The following is a 14,943-nucleotide window of genomic DNA, read 5'->3' on the forward strand; positions in this document are numbered from 1 at the left end:
ATGAGGGCCTATAAAGAAAGAGAAATACCTTATCATTTGTTTAAAAATGTATAAAAGCATCCAACTTGTAGATGTTCGTTGGATAAATCCCTTCTCACACTTCCTCACCAACCTTTTGCACTACCAATTATAATTCATGCACTACTCAACTTTTCTTCAGGACCATTCACAAATTAAGTTAACACTGTTAATTAACATATGATATAACAATTCATGACAAGCCACCATTATTTTAACATAATATGAATGATACAAAGGGTTTTGTGTTTGCTTCCTTATGTCAAATGTTCAATGACAAGTGCAAATTGGTATTAAGTTGGATACAAATTGGATTGAAAAACAACAACTTGCGAAACAATCTTATGGTTTATAATATAAGTAGGACATGCAAAAATTTGCCATATTGTGGAGTTGGCCTCTGGGGCTGGATGTGAAGTTGGATGTAAGTCGTAAGTCAATGATAGCAATAGCAATACCATAGAGGTGGTAGCTAATACCAAACCATTAAAGAACCATAACAGGCCCACATACCTCAAGGATTACATTTAGTGGAGACATCTTTAGTGCTCTGTAGTTAGTTAGGGGACAATTATAGTGCTCCCTCAAATTCTGTTATAACAGAATTTGTTATCATCTGTTAAGAATCAATAAGCAATGTAAGCCTATAAATATCCAGACAATGAATGAAAATACTCAAATAGAATTTGAATTTACTTATCTTTCTTTAGTTTCCTTACTCTGCCCTTTTGCTTCACCATCTCGGATAGCCATTGCTATCAATTTGGACCAACCTGCCCTATCTTAGAAATCCACTCTGCCAGAACATAATACCAGACAATCCTCCATTGAACGTCTTGAAGAGGCGGTAGCATGACTTACTCAAGGCCAGGCGACCCTAACCTAAAACCACGCATCACTTGCCCAAGCTCAAACAACAATGAATAGCAAGATGGACTTTATTCTAGAGAATCTTGCGAGCCTCACAGTTAACCCCACCTCCCCCAAAACACCAAACACCCCATTACCACAAACAATTTCCAAACCACATATGAAATTTGACGTACCTCGTTTTGATGGCCAAGATCCCATGGGATGGATCTTTAAAATTTCCCAATTCTTCGATTAACAAGGTCTGCCAGATCATGAAAGACTCACAGTGGTTTCCTTTTACATGGACGGACCCGCCTCGTGTTGGTACCAGTGGATGACCCGCAACAGGTTCCTCACCTCCTGGCCAGCCATGCTCCAAGCTCTCGAATATCGCTTCACACCTACCTTTTACGATGACCTGTAAGGTGCTTTATTCAAGCTTCAACAGCACAGTTCAGTGAATGACTAGCTCATTGAGTTTGAATGCCTTGCGAACCGCGTAGTTGGTCTCGCCTCGCCATCCTTGCTGAGTTGCTTCATCTCAGGGTTGTCCCCCGAACTCCATCGCGAAGTACAGGCGTTCCAACCTCTGCCCCTCCCGCAAGTTGCCGCCCTTGCAAAGTTGCACGAGAAAAAACTTAATGACCATCGACGCCATTATTGGTCCTCTGTAAGACCTTCATTATTCACTCCGGTCACTACCAATGCTTCCCTTTCAACTCCGAGACCTCCTGTTAAACGCCTCTCGGCGGAAGAATTGGCTTCTCGATGAGACAAGGGACTATGTTACCATTGTAATGAGAAATGGATTCTCGGCCACAGATGTCGCCCGCATCTTCACCACTTATCGCAAACGATGATGACGACGAGCTTTCCTCGATCCCTCTGCCAACTCTTCCCAATTCCGATTTGGACCATTAGCAACAGGAAACCCCTCGTGTGCCCCAACTCAACCTCAATGCTTTATTAGGAATGCCCTTGTCGGAGACATTTCACATTTATGGCACTATCGCTTACCATTGTGTTGTAATTCTTATGGATAGTGGAAGCACTCATAACTTCCTTCAATCACGTTTGGCTACCTTCCTCCACCTTTTATCCACCCCGACATCCACGATGCCCATCATGATTGGTGATGGCACCATACTGGATTGCGCCTCCATGTGCCCTAACATCCTTGTTACGATCCAGAGCCACACTTTTTTCGTGGACCTTTACCCCTTACCCATTGGCGGCGCATACATCGTCCTTGGGGTACAGTGCTTAAAGTTATTAGGTCATGTGACCACAAACCACACAGATGTGCCCCTTTGCCCGAGCTCAGCATCAGCCCAACAACTCAAAAGGTATGCCCAGACTCATAGCATTTCTGCACTTTACCAATTAACCCATATACCTAACCCAATAACCCCTCAGTCATCTTCTACACCTCCCCATGACCCTCATCCACCCCCTCCCTTGGACCTCCTTCTTCATCGTTTTGATTCCATTTTCCATGAACCTCACTAGCTCCCGCCTCCCCGCAATATTACCCATCATATTCACCTTTTACCCAATTCAAGCCCAATAAATGTCAAACCACACAGATATCCATACTCTCAAAAGAATGAACTCGAAAGACAGGTTGTCGCGATGCTCCAATCCGGCATAATCCAACACAGCCATAGTCCTTTCTCCTCTCCAATCTTACTAGTTAAGAAAAGGATGGAAGTTGGCGATGTTGTGTGGATTACAAGGAACTAAACGCTATCACCATTAAAGACCACTTTCCCATGTCGATGATTGACGAGCTGTTGGATGAACTGGGTTGTGCTTCTTGTGAATGTATGTGTATGAAGGTTTTGATGATGCCAAGATGTAAGCACACAAGATTACTTCAAGTTAAAATTCAAGATCAAGAAAAAGACAAGACTTAGTTTATTTGTTAAAAGAATCTCATATTGGTTAAAGAAGGTTTGGCCTCAAAACTTGATTTCCAAATGATTTTATAAATAGCCTTGAAATGTTTGGCCTCAATAACTTGTTAGTAGGAAATTTTTAAAACTTAATTCACCCTCCTTCTTAAGTTATTGAGGCCACTTGTCCAACACTTCTTGGTTCTCCAAACTGGACCTCCATCAAGGTTTCCATCAAATTCGAATGCACGAGGCTGACATCCATAAAACTGTGTTTTGAACGCATCACGACCACTATGAGTTCAAAGTGATGTCGTTCGGGCTTTGCAATGCTCCATCGACATTTCAGGCCACCATGAATGACCTCCTTCGGCCGTTTCTCCAGAAATTCGTCATGGTCTTCTTCGATGACATTTTGATTTACTGCCCTTCATTCCTTTCTCATTTGGATCAGTTGCAGGCAATTTTCTCATCCCTTTCGCAGAATCAATTTTATCTCCTAAATGCATCTTCGCCAAACAACAGATCATTTACCTTGGCCATGTGGTGTTGTCTCAGGGAGTGGCCCCAAACCCCAACAAAATCCAAACCATGTTGGACTGGCCTACTCCATCATCCCCTTTAGACTTGCGGGGTTTTCTCGGCTTAACTGGTTTTTACCGAAAATTCATTCGCCACTATGCCGCCATGACAGCACCACTAACCGCGCTTTTACGGAAATACCAATTTTCATGGTCATCATCAGCTCAAGCTGTGTTTGAACAATTAAAGTTGCTTATGACTCAAGCTCTAGTGTTGGTGACGTTGGATTTTACAATCCTTTTCACCGTCGAATCTGATGCTTCTAATGCGGCGATGGGCGCAGTTCTATTACAGAACTCACACCCAATTACATTCTTCAGCAAGCCATTCTATCCATGACTTCAATGGGCTTCCACATACGTGCGCGAGCTTCATGCTATTACATCTGTTGTTCGCAAATGGTGGCACTACCTTTTAGGGCATTCATTCATCATCTTGACTGATCATAGGAGCTTAAAAGGGCTCATGCCGCAATTCATCCAAATGCCCGAACAACAGCTTTACTTGTCTAAGCTACTTTGGTATAATTATACTATCCAATATAAATTTGGTTCATCAAATGTAGTTGCAAACGTGTTATCCAGGATCCCAGACTAGTCTAAGAGCCAATTTCTTTTATTGTCGGCACTCAATTTCCTTTTCTTGGACCAGTTGCGACAATCATTACAAACTGATTCTAACTACTAGACTCTCTATCAACAGGTTCTTTCAAACTCAGCTACCCATCCTGGTTTCACTATCAACAATGGTCTTTTATTCTTCGAAGGAAAGATATGGTTACCCTCAAGCAACACCTTCCTTAATTTGATCGTGGATGAATTCCACACAACTCCTTTGGGAGGACATATGGGTGTTTTGAAAACACTTTGTTGCCTGCAAGACAACTTCTTTTGGCCCCACATGCGCCAGGATGTCAGTTGCTACATGGCTCAATGTTCTATCTGCCAACAAATGAAATATGAGGCTAAGAAACTGGCGGGCTTGCTACACCCACTACCAATTCCATCGGCTATTTGGGAAGATTTATCCCTTAACTTCATCACTGGGTTGCCATTATCTAATGGTTACACCACGATCATGGTGGTAGTCGACAGATATTCCAAAGGCATCCACTTGGCCCTCTTCCATCGCACTTCACGGCACACACGGTTGTTGTCCTGTTCTTGGATACAATCTGTAAGCTACATGGCTTTCCATGCAACTTGGTATCTCATCACGATCCAATCTTCATCAGCACTTTTTGGGGTGACTTGTTCTGCTTGAGTGGTACCAAACTCTGTATGAGCACGGCGTACCACCCACAAACAAATGGCCAGACGGAAGTCCTCAATATGGTCATCTAACAATACTTGCGCTCATTTGTTCATGATCATCCCAATCAATGTTTCAAGTTTCTATCCTTGGCAAAATGGTCCTACAACACATCAGTGCATTCCGATACCGGCTTTTCTCCCTTCAAAATCACTTATGGCAAGCCACCCCCTTCTCTTCCTCAGTACTTATAGGGTTCCTCCCCAATTAAGGTTGTCAATTCATTACTTTCCACAAGGTTTGCTATGCATTTCGTTCTCTAGCACAGACTGCTTAAGTCCCAGAATGCAATGAAGACTCAAGCTGAAGCCCACCGTCGGGATGTCCAATTTTTACTCCAAACTCTCAAAGAGGTACTACGGGCCTTACCTGATTGAAGCATGAGTAGGCCCAGTTACGTATCACTTGCGCTTGCCTCTTAGCTCCAAAATACACCCCGTTTTTCATGTTTCACTACTGAAACCACATCATGGGCCCATTTCTTCCAACACCTCCCCCTACCTCCTTTGAGTACCGACAATCATCCAATTGTCCATCCTCTACAGCTCATAGATTGGAAGTTGGACACTACTACAACTCCACCAACCCAACAAGTTTTGGTTCAGTGGGACAGACTCGCCCCAGAGGACACTTCTTAGGAACTTTGGGATCACATCCGCCACACTTACAACCTTGAGGAGGAGGTTGGTTTTCCACAAGAGAGTATTGATAGCAATAGCAGTACCACAGAGGTGGTAGCTAATACCAGACCATTAGGGAACCATAACAGACCCACATACCTCAAGGATTAAATTTAGTGGAGACAGCTTTAGTGCTCTGTAGTTAGTTAGGGGACAACTATAGTGCTCCCTCAAATTCTATTATAACAAAATTGGTTATCATTTGTTAAGAATCAATAAGCAAAGTAAGCCTATAAATATCTAGGCAATGAATGAAAATACTCAAACAGAATTTGAATATACTTATCTTTCTTTAGTTTCCTTACTCTGTCCTTTGGCTTTGCCATCTCGAATAGCCATTGTTATCAGTCAATCACAAGTTGCCCTAAAAATTATGTGATACTTAAAACACAAACCTCACAATGCAAGTTTACGAAATAGGTAAATGATAAAAATTAGTTCTAGGGTCTTCCATATCGAGAGCCTAAGGAGGCTAACTATTCACATTTGCAATTTCCTTTTTGAAGGGTAGGATATAGAAACCACTGAACACATTTGTCTAATTTGATTTTCAATATGCTTTGTCTAATGAGGCAAAGTGATGGGGATTAAAAATGTGTTCCTCTTCATCGTTATATAGGGAAGAAAGCATATACATATCCTCTAGATATCTAGTCTTCATTTTTCTATATCGGTTATGTGTATGAACATTTAGTAACATATCTATATGCAAAGGCAAATATCACAAGAAGGGAGGGTTGAATGGTGATTTTCTGTAAATTTAAATCTTTTTCGTAAACAAGAAAGTTATCGTTTGATGAAGTAAAAATTAAGAAAATAAATATTGGACTTTTTGCAAAGCAAATCGTACGATAGTTTCGAATCTTTGTAAAACAAACAAAGTTTTTCAAACACAAAGATCAAATTGAAACCCTAGGCCAGTTCAAATAGCAAAAGAAAAAATAATAAGAGTAAGACACGGGAAATATAGACGGGTTTGTCTCAACCACCAAGACTACATCTAATTCTTGGCAAACCATCAATTTTCATTAACTTTAACAAGTTACGAGTATTTGTCACTGTCACTTATGACTCCTTAACTCAAGTTTTACTCTAAGCTTGTTGCAACCAGTATTCTTTGTCCTACCAAGCCACTATTGGCCTAACACAAATCAAAAGACTTGTTGGTTTGATTGCACATATTGACTAACACTCTCAAGATGAACAAAGTGTTTTGAGATCTTTTCTAAACCTTACCAGAATTTATAGAGGTTTTTACATAGAGAATTTGAATAATGAGTGCTTCAGTTCATACTTCATGTCTTCAAAGCTTCTAGTATTTATAGGTCTCTTTCAATCAAATATTTATTGTCTCTAAACAGACATATTTTCTTCCATAAGCTTTTGTGTCTGAAGAATATGGTCATTGGGGCATTAAATGCATGTATTTCTTGATGCTAGAAAACCACTCTTCACCGTTGGCGTGTTGAACACTAAAGTAGGAAACCACTTCCTTTCGTGTCAGAATAGGTCAGTGCAACAAAGCTCTTGTTTTAATGGCGATTGAGGAATTTCATAACTTGACTTCATTTATTCTTCAATTAATACTATATTTTGCACCAAATATCAAAGTGGTCATGTGGGTATAGTAGTAAAGGAGTGTGTCATTCACTCTAAGGACCATGGTTTTAGTCTTTCTTCAAATATTTTTTAAAATTTTTAGTTTTTAAAAAAATATTGGTTAACTTTCTAATCTAGTCAACGTTTAAAATTTAACAGTTAACGGTTAGTCAACGGTTAAAATCAACTTTGGGACTAAGATAGTAAATTTTGAAATATAGGAGAACTCAAATAATAAATTATAAAATAAAAAGACCGATTTGATGAAATAGATAAAATAGAAAGACAGATTTTACAATTAAGCTTAATAAAATTAGTTAATTGTCATGTTACAATATCCAATCGGCATAAATAGAGTTGTAACGGTGTTAGCTGGTAGAAAATTTAATAATAATATTACCAAGACTTCTTTAAAGTATTTTTAACTATAGAGACCTACTTAAAAAAAATTATAGGGACGTACAGGTTAATTTAATCAAATAAGTATGAGGTGCATCTACTCTAATGAATTGATCAGCCAAACTTGGAGTAGGGGGTAATCCAAATTCCAAACATGCTTTCTACATCATGTTTGCTGTTTGTCTGAACGAGAGTTTGGTTGAACAAATGGAAAACCAAATACTAGAGATTACACCAACATAAGTTAAAAAAATGTTTTTTTTAACTATATAAACTTAAAATCTAGCTATATTCCCTAAGACGCTGAATTGATAGAGATGTGAAACACATAAAAGCACCCGCATCGGCACCGAGGGAAGCAACTTTGGAGGAGGGAGCGTGTTGCTTTTGAAGCAATCCCCTGTGCAGCCTAGCCAAAATCATTGCTTCCAAAGCAATTGTTGCTTTCTAAAGTAACGTTGTTAGGAAATTAAAAAGTAATGAAAAGAGAGTGAAATACAATAAAAAAAATAAAGAAAAAAGAGTGCAATTTAATTTTTATCCGTTAGAAAAAATCCCAGTTGTAGCCGTTGGAAAATTTTTCACTTGTAGCCATTAGAAAAAATATAGTTGTTAGAGTTGTCTCTTATAAATAGAATGCAATGTAATTTTCTTTTTTACACAATCAAAATCTCTAAAATTTATCTTATTTCATTTTTATAAAAAATCACAACTTCTACTTTGATTTTTTTTTTTTTATTCAATGGATCCAAATCAAAATTCTCACAATATGAATCCATGGTTTAATTTCAAGTCAAATTCTCAAGTTCTCATAAATTGAAATTTGTCAAATAATCCAAATTCAAATATCAGAAATTTTCAATAAAAGGTCCATAAAATATGTCAAATATGTCAAAGCTATAACATCAATGGTAAAAGGTCCATAAAATTTGTCAAAAAATTTCAGCATGCTATAAACAAGTTTGTCAAAGAAAGAAGAGTGATAGATTTGAGATTGACATCATGCGAGATGCACATGCGATTTATTTGCAAGATGTGAAGCAAAGTTTCAAATTAGAAACTGTATAACGTGAGGAAGGAACCAAAATGGTTGGCACAATTTGAACAATCTAGTAAGAGATCAAAGGTTTCTGCTTCTAGAGATTATTCATCTTCTTCAAATCGGATACACCATTAAGTTATGAGCCAACATCACCTACCATGGAGCGTCCAATGGGGGCAAAAGCAGCAAAAAGGAAGGCAAAAAAAAAAAGAACAAAAATCTTTTGATGTTGTTATCACACAGCTATGGAAGACATAATAAGACCAAAGCAAAAGTCGTAGAAGATCTTTCACATGCCAGGAAAGACCGCAACAAGTTAAAGGAAAAAGAGATGTTGATGAAGAAAAGAGAAATCAACTTTCAAATCCTCTACAAGGATATTACTGGTAGGGGTTGGTAAACGGGCTCAGGTCCATGGATTGACCCGCGGGGCCCACGGTCCGCGCGGGTTACGGACCAATTGTTTTAAACGATCCATGGTTATGTCATATTTTTGGGCTCGTCCCGCTTAACTCGCGGACTATGCGGGTTTGGCCCGCGAGTTGCCCGCAGCCCACATTAGGTTTGATTTGTGTGACCCTAACCCAATTATATTAGGTTTGATTTTCTCTTTTTCACTTTAAACTTTTCTTTTAAAATGACAGATAAAGAAATATATTAGATAAGATAAAGATTTAAAGATAAAAATAAAAGATTTAAATTAAAAGATGATAAAGATAAAAAAGGATAAGATAAGAAAAATAAAAGATAACAGAAATAAAAGATTAAGATAAAAAAAGATAAGTAATAATCTGCTAAAAATCTTCATTTTTGATATTTTTTCAATCTTTTTTTCTTTTAATCTATCCTTTTCATATCTGCAAGTCATAAATAATAAAAATATCAATTCTTATCATTTAAGCCAAAAATAATTGTTAAATAAATATTTTTAAAGATATTTCAATATATTTTTATCATAAAAAATAGCATATATCATATTTAGCAGTTATCATTGTAACAAGCTAAGAACACTTTTTCTCCTCACGGTTTTTCTCCACCACGCAGTCACGCACGCGCACAAGTCATACGACTCTTTCCCTTAAAAGGAAAACAAAACGTGACTCACACTCACACAATCATGCGACACACCACAGCGGCACAGCCTCAGCCCACCACCGCACCACCATGCAAAGTACATCTCTTCTCTCTCTAGAATTTGTTTTTATCCTATTTTTGTTGGGACTGATTCATTGTTGTTGTACTCTTAAAATCTATGCCTCCTTTCTCAATTCTGTCGCAGAGATACTTTTTGTTTTCACAAACTTACTACACCCATCACACTTCACTTGTCAATTATTTATTTCCTTTCTATTTCTACAATATTACATAGAGATCAACTGAATTATACTTAGTTGATTCTTTAATATGTTCTCTATTACTAGTGATTCTTTAATTATTATTATATGATAAAATCATGGGATAAGGAAATGAACCACGAAACTCTTGATCTGCAAGTTATGAACATGATGAATTGAGTTTTTGTGTGATTTATTTGAATTTAGAATTGAGTTCATTTAATTTTATTATTTCAGATTTTAAATATGGATTCTTTTGAAGTTAATGTTGATGAGAATGACAATGAGAGTATTGATGTGGATGTGCATGAAAATGTTATTCATGAAGATAAACCTATTAAGTCTAAAATGCCAAAAAAAGAGGGCTAGAAATTATTCATCACATGTGTGGAATTTTTTGAGAAACTTGTTATGCATAGTGATGGAAAAGTCAGGAGTAAATGCAAATATTGTTTGAAAGATTATGTGGGCGGTGATAATAAGAATGGGACTTCAACCTTACAACGTCATATGGGGAAATGTGATGTATATTTGAAGACGCGTTCTAATAGTGATGTTGGAAATATTATTCTCGATCATGCTGGGAGATTAAGAAATAAAAAAAATAGATCAAAGTGTGGTATATGAGATGATATCTATGATGATTATTGAGCATGATCTTCCATTCTCTTTTGTTGAACATAGAAGGTTTAAAGAGTTATTACGATATTTGCATCCTGATGTGAAGGTACCCTCTAGGTGTGTTGCTACCATGAATGTGAATAATCTGTATGAATCTGAAAAGAAAAAAATGAAATGCATGTTGTCTAAAGTCCCTAGTAGAATAAGTTTGACATCTGATGTGTGGACATCTTGTACTTCTGAGGGTTATATTTCATTAACTGCACATTATGTTGATGCAAATTGGAAGTTGAATAGTAAAATGCTTAATTTTTCTCATTTTCCTCCTCCACACTCGGGGCGTGAGAAGGCTAAAGTTATATATGGTTTTTTGGAAGAATGGGGGATTGAGCAGAAAGTATTTTCATTAACTCTAGATAATGCTTCTTCCAATGATAAAATGCAAGACTATTTGAAGGAAAGACTTTTTTTGCATGCTAATGGTTTAGTAAGTGGTGGTGAATTTTTTCATATCCAATGTTGTGCTCACATTTTAAACCTTATTGTTCAAGAGGGGTTGAAAGTAGCCGGTCCTTCTGTAAACAAAATTAGAGAAAGCATTAAGTATGTTAAGGGATCAGAGGGTAGAATGCAAGTTTTTAAAGCTTGTGTTGCAAAAGTTGGTGGTATTCATACAAAGATGGGTTTGCGCTTAGATGTCATTACTAGGTGGAATTCTACTTTTCTGATGCTTGAGAGTGCCCTTGTATATCGACGTGCTTTTTGTAGTCTTGCATTTGATGATAGGAGCTATTCAAGTTGTCCTACTAATGAAGAATGGGAGAGAGGACAAAAAATGTGCGATTTTTTGCATCCTTTTTTTCAAATCACAGAGTTGATATCTGGTTCCTCTTACCCAACGTCTAATTTGTATTTCATGCAAGTGTGGAAAATTGAATGTTTATTGCTTCAAAATTTGAAGAATGAAGATGAGTTGATTAGAACAATGGCAATTGATATGAAAACAAAGTTTGATAAATATTGGAGTGATTATAGCAATGTGCTTTCCTTTGGGTGCATTCTAGATCCACATTGTAAAATCAAACTTTTAAAGTATTGTTATTCAAAACTTGGTCTTGATCCAATATCTTGTCAAGCAAAGTTGAAAGTTGTGGAGCACAAGTTGTATACTCTATATAATGAGTATGTTCAAATGTATTCCAAAGAAACAAGAAGCAATGCTGGTTTAAGTCAAGGTTCATCACAAGAGACTATGGCTACTAGTAGTACTATTAGTATTGCTCAAGTTGATGTTATGGATGTAAGTCAAGGTTTCTCTTAATTTTTTTAACTACCAATCATTTATTCTTATTTACTTTGACTAACTATTTTTTTTGTGGAATTAATGTAGGAGTTTATACAATTTGAAGATGAAGATATGTCACAAGTGGGTAAACCTTAACCAGATACATATTTGGAAGAGGCAAATCTTTCAAATAAATATCATCCCAATCTTGATGTTTTGCAATATTGGAAGGATAATCAAGCTCGGTTTCCAGATCTTTCATTATTGGCTTGTAATATTTTAAGCATCCAAATTACAATGGTGGCTTCCGAATCAGCATTTACTATTGGCTCACGGGTACTTAACAAATATCGAACTAGGCTTCTTGTTGACAACATACAAGTCTTTATATGTACTAAAAATTGGTTACTAGGATTTGATATGTAAGGTAAATAATATGTAATAATTATTGTCTTTTAATCACTTAACTTGACTTTATTGTAATATTTATTATTATTTTGAGTTTTAGGAAAAGAAGATGAAGATGTGGAGATGGAGAAGGCTCAAGCTACTTCAAATATGGAATCATTTGTTGTTGGAGATGTTTAAATTTCATATTTTAAATTTATTGTTTGAATTTTATTTTGTTAAGACATTTTTATTTTATTGATGTAATTGACTAATTATTGAGATTTTATTTACATTTGTATTGAACTTAATTTGATTGTATTGTATTTTTATTAAAATTGAAATTCTTTTAAAACTAGGCCCGCGGACCGGCCTGTTTGATCAGCGGGGTCCGCGGGGTGGGGGTGGACCAATTTATTTGGTCCATGTAAGAAGAGGGGGCAGACTGGCCCAGTCCACTGCCAATGCGGACTTATGCGGGCAGGCCTTACGTGGGACGGGCCGACCCGCTTACCCACCCCTAATTATTGGTATGAGTGATGCACAACTATAATTTCATGAAACCTTGTGTAACCAAATAAAAGAAAAATTAGGACTTTATTAATTATGGTACTTATTGCAATGTAATTTGTATTGTGTAACATTTATTTTGTAGTTGCTTTTAATTATGTAATTTTTATCATAAACTTTATGTATGTTTTAATTTTGTAATTTTTAATTAAAACAAAAAACTAACCATTATTTCAGTTACCCAAAAAAAAAAAACTAGTCATTGGTAAAACTAGTCGTTTTAAATATAGTTGTTAGTAAAACTAGTCGTTGGTAAAACTAGCTGTCGCAACCTACCCTACGACGGGAGTGCGGGCGAAAAGAAAAAGTGTGCCACCAACGTTTATTCAAGGAAAACATTAGAAAAACCAAAAAGAGGTATGCAAACTTTGAAAATAAGGGTTCGGGAGTTGTTTATGCATAGGGAAGGTATTAGCACCCCACGCGCCCGTCACAAGGGACGACAACCTTTAATCGAGTGTGCACAACGTGACTTCAGAATTATTTACTTTTTTCCTTTTTAGATTTTTATTTTATTTTTTTAGGGTCGACAAGGGTGTTGCCCTTTCTCCTACGTATCCTCAAGTGCGATGAGGAATTCAGACCTACGTAGTTCTTTAAGTCTAAATGTTTGTGTGTTAAATTGATTTTTATGTTTTTGAAATATTCATTTTAATTGCGAAAAAAAATTTATTTAAGGCGTTGGACCTTGAAACGATGCTTTAAATTTTGAAAAGCGGAGAGAATCGTTAAGGCATTGGACCTTGAAACGATCTTTTAAATTTGAAAAGCGGAGATAATCGTTAAGGCGTTGGACCTTGAAACAATCTCAAGTGATATTTGATAAAAAGAAGTTAGTTATGAGTTGGTTTTATCTTGGTTTTGTTTATTAACTTTGAATCTCTTTAAAGACAACTTTACAACACTAGTGATCGGTTAAGATTAAACTTTACAAAGAAAAATGAGATCGCCGATGATAGATGGGGAAGATGGATGTGCACATAATAACAAGGGAGACCCCTAAGGGTACATAGATCACATTCAAATCTTAAAAAACAAAACTAACCGACGGTCGCATGAAGAACACCGAACAAGGAACGATGTAAGGAATGATCGCAGTCGCGATTCAATAGCACCTTGGCTTCGCTTCCTCTTCTTTCTCTCTTCTCTCAAATCTCTCCACTTTTGACCCTTGGAACCCCTTAAAACACCCCTAGGACGCCTATTTATAGGCAAAGGGTCACTTTGGGGCAGTTGCAGCTCACCCAGGCGAGCTGCTTTCTTCACCATGAAGCTATTTGGTGGCCCAGGCGAGCCAGAGACTAGCCTGAGCGAGCTAGGGTTCAGGAAAACCAAGGAAAGGACCCTTTTTGCCCTCTTTTTTTTGGTATTTTTCACATTCTTGATCAAAACACTTAATGATCATGTGTTTCGCACTGTAACTGGCGTTCAACACCGTAAGTCAACTAGCAAGGATCAAAAGATCAACGAACGATAGTCTCCGGACGAAATTAGGGTATGACACTAGCCATTGTAAATCTCTCTGTATATTCCTTCTGATGTTGTAAGATTTTCACATATCTAAATTGTTCAAAACTTGTATCAAAATTTGAGAAAACTATTACCTTGTGTTGTTGCTAAAGATGGACTCTAGTGATTCATCTCTTGAAGCTCTTAGAGATGAACTTATTGATGATTTTCTAAATGATGAGTAAGAAGAACATTACGTGAGGTTGGTGATGGAAAGTATACAAGAAGAAGAAGAACAAGAAGAAGAAGTCGTTATGAGAAGTAGGCGTCCATGAAAATACATTGATAGAGATCGTGAAGAAAGGCAAGAAAGACTATTCAATGACTACTTCTCCAACAATGCGGTATACACAAATGAACAAATTTGACGAAAATTTAGAATGCAAAGGGATATTTTCCTTCGCATTGTACAAGCCATTGGCGATCAAAATCCGTATTTTCAGCAATAGATTGATGCAATTGGAAGGATGGGCCTTTCTCCGATGCAAAAATGCACAACTTCTATTCGCATATTGGCATATGAATCATCAACTGATAGTGTCGATGATTATGTTCGAATTGGAGAAACCACGACTTTACTATGCTTGGAAAAGTTTGTAAAGTGTGTCTATGATGTTTTTGGAGCTGAGTACTTACGAAGACCCAACAATAATGACATCCAATACCTACTATGTTTGCCAATTTGTGGCATCAATTGTCTCGTGACGGAGGCCCAGGTGGGTCAAGTCACAGTCGACTCGTGGCGCTTGGGTTGTTACGCTCCTAAGTAAAAAGAGTTATGCCCTGACTATTAGCTATAGCTTTTGGCCTAATGGTAAGCGCTCGATCCAACAATTGGTATCAAGGCTAAGGTCACAAG

This window comes from Glycine max, chromosome 4 (genome assembly GCF_000004515.6).
Source record: "Glycine max cultivar Williams 82 chromosome 4, Glycine_max_v4.0, whole genome shotgun sequence".
Lineage (NCBI taxonomy): Eukaryota > Viridiplantae > Streptophyta > Magnoliopsida > Fabales > Fabaceae > Glycine > Glycine max.